This window comes from Hippocampus comes, unplaced genomic scaffold (assembly GCF_001891065.2).
Source record: "Hippocampus comes isolate QL1 unplaced genomic scaffold, H_comes_QL1_v1.1 scaffold90, whole genome shotgun sequence".
NCBI classification, from domain to species: Eukaryota; Metazoa; Chordata; class Actinopteri; order Syngnathiformes; family Syngnathidae; genus Hippocampus; species Hippocampus comes.
In genome coordinates this window covers 344,764-347,117 of record NW_017804912.1, presented here as the reverse complement: position 1 = coordinate 347,117, position 2,354 = coordinate 344,764, and positions in this window count along the sequence as shown.

The following is a 2,354-nucleotide window of genomic DNA, read 5'->3' as shown; positions in this document are numbered from 1 at the left end:
TCGATGGCGGTCCAGCGAACGGGCAGACGCCTCGGCGAGTCCCGACTGACGCACGCCGCCGACTCTTGACCGACGAATGTTTCTGTCTCCTTTCAAACGCCGTTTCGTGTCACAAATCATCTCGTTCATTTCTTCAGTCATGCTTCCCTTTTGTTTTTTTTGTATTTGTGCTATTGGACGTGACGTGTTGATTTCCCACCGGGCGGTGGTCGCCGCCGGCGTGCGTGACCACCTCGGCCCAGTTTCCACGACGTACGTGGTTCTTGTCTTTTCTCATCCTTGGCATGAAAATAATCCAAATGGTTAAAAAAAAAAGCAGGCTCCAGTGAGTGGAGAAGCCCGACAAGACAACCGTTTTAAACACGGCGAGGTTGGAGTTGTGGTGTTTCCGTTATTTTTTCCAAGATCCTCTGTGGGAGAGCCTTTCCTGGTCCGCCATGTCTTGTGCTGTGTTTTTTGTTTTTTTTTGGAATGATTGCGTTTGTTCCATAGCGTTATCATAGACGAGTGCGAGCACCGTGTGACCTCATTGCAGTTTTAAAGAGTAGCACCATTTTGCTCAATTCAGAGGCGGGCGCGTCAGTTCATTTTGCCGGCCCGTCCTTCTCCAGCGGCCGGAACGCCCGTCCGTCCATCTTTCTCAATCTGTCATTCTTTCAAGCCCAACCAAACTGGAATCTGCAATTCAGTCATCTTGCTTTCACGGCGCTTCCGTCGTCGCTCAACGAGAGTTTGGCGCTGCTATTTGAAGTCTGTCAGTCCTTTATGGTTAAATATAAAAATAGTTAAATATGTAAATGGTTCAGGAAAATCTTAAATTCATTGAACGGATGATTTTATTCAGGAGTCTACTCAAATGTCATGGCCCTAAAAACCCGGAGTCTCCCCTCCACCGGAACGGTTCGACCCAACCTGTCATCTGCCACCAAGCATCACGTCACTTGAAAACAATGTCAAAGGAAGTTCAGGATTGAGAACGTCTGATGTTGGATCATTTTTGTGCACAGTGTATTCATTAATAATGTCTTTAGTTTGTTTTTTTGTTCTATATATTTAATTGCAAGTAGTTCGAGAAACCAATCTACAAATGCATTTCCAAAGTTTGATAAGTCAGACAATGAAAGCACAGCACTCCGTTATCGTCAGTCGGTCCCGACCCGGTTACTGACGATGACGTTAACGGTTGGAAAGCCACTTCCGTCGCTGCTTGGTCCGTCCCTTTCTCAACGTTTCCAGTCAATTGTTGGCAAAACGGGCGTCCGTCGTTGACGGGTTGTCGGACCTTCTCACCTCAGGTTGAACTAAACCAAACGCACAAACAATACGGTCTAGTTTTTTTTTTTGCTGTCTTCCCCTCATCAAGGAAAACTAAAGGCTGCTTAGTCTTCACCTGAGAATCGAAAGCTATTTCTCAGCCATGCGACCCCCCCCCCCACACCAAACAAAATCATGTCATCCATCTGCGGCGTCCTGTGGGAGAGCCTTTCCTGGTCCGCCATGTCTTGTTCTGTGTTTTTGTTTTTTGTTTTTGGAATGATTGTGTTTGTTCCATAGCGATATCGTAGACGAGTGCGAGCGTAACTGGAAACGGTTTTCCTATTATATGAATGCTCTTGATGTCGAGTTTGAGTTTCCAAATGTTCTAAGTGGGATCCGCTAGCTGTGTCCCTGACGCAGAACTGCTCTTTGACTTTGGTCTGTAATCAAAATGTTCACGTCACTTGGGAAACGTCAGTCCGTCTTTCTCAATCTGTCATTCTTTCAAGCCCAACCAAATTCCGTCATCGTTGCTTTCACGGCGCTTCCGTCGTTGCTCAACGAGAGTTCGGCGCTGCTATTTGAAGTCACTTGTCTGTCAGTCCTTCATGGTTAAATATAAAAATAATTCAATATGTAAATGGTTCAGGAAAATCTTAAATTCATTGAACGGATGATTTTATTCAGGAGTCTACTCAAATGTCATGGCCCTAAAAACCCGGAGTCTCCCCTCCACCGGAACGGTTCGACCCAACCTGTCATCTGCCACCAAGCATCACGTCACTTGAAAACAATGTCAAAGGAAGTTCAGGATTGAGAACGTCTGATGTTGATCATTTTTGTGCACAGTGTATTCATTAATAATGTATTTCGTTTTGTTTGTTTGTTTTTTGTTGTTGTTCTATATATTTAATTCCAAGTAGTTCGAGAAACCAATCTACAAATGCAGTTCCAAAGTTTAATAAGTCAGACAATGAAAGCACAGCACTCCGTTATAGTCAGTCGGTCCCGACCCGGTTACTGACGATGACGTTAACGGTTGGAAAGCCACTTCTGTCGCTGCTTGGTCCGTCCCTTTTTCAACGTTTCCAGTCCAT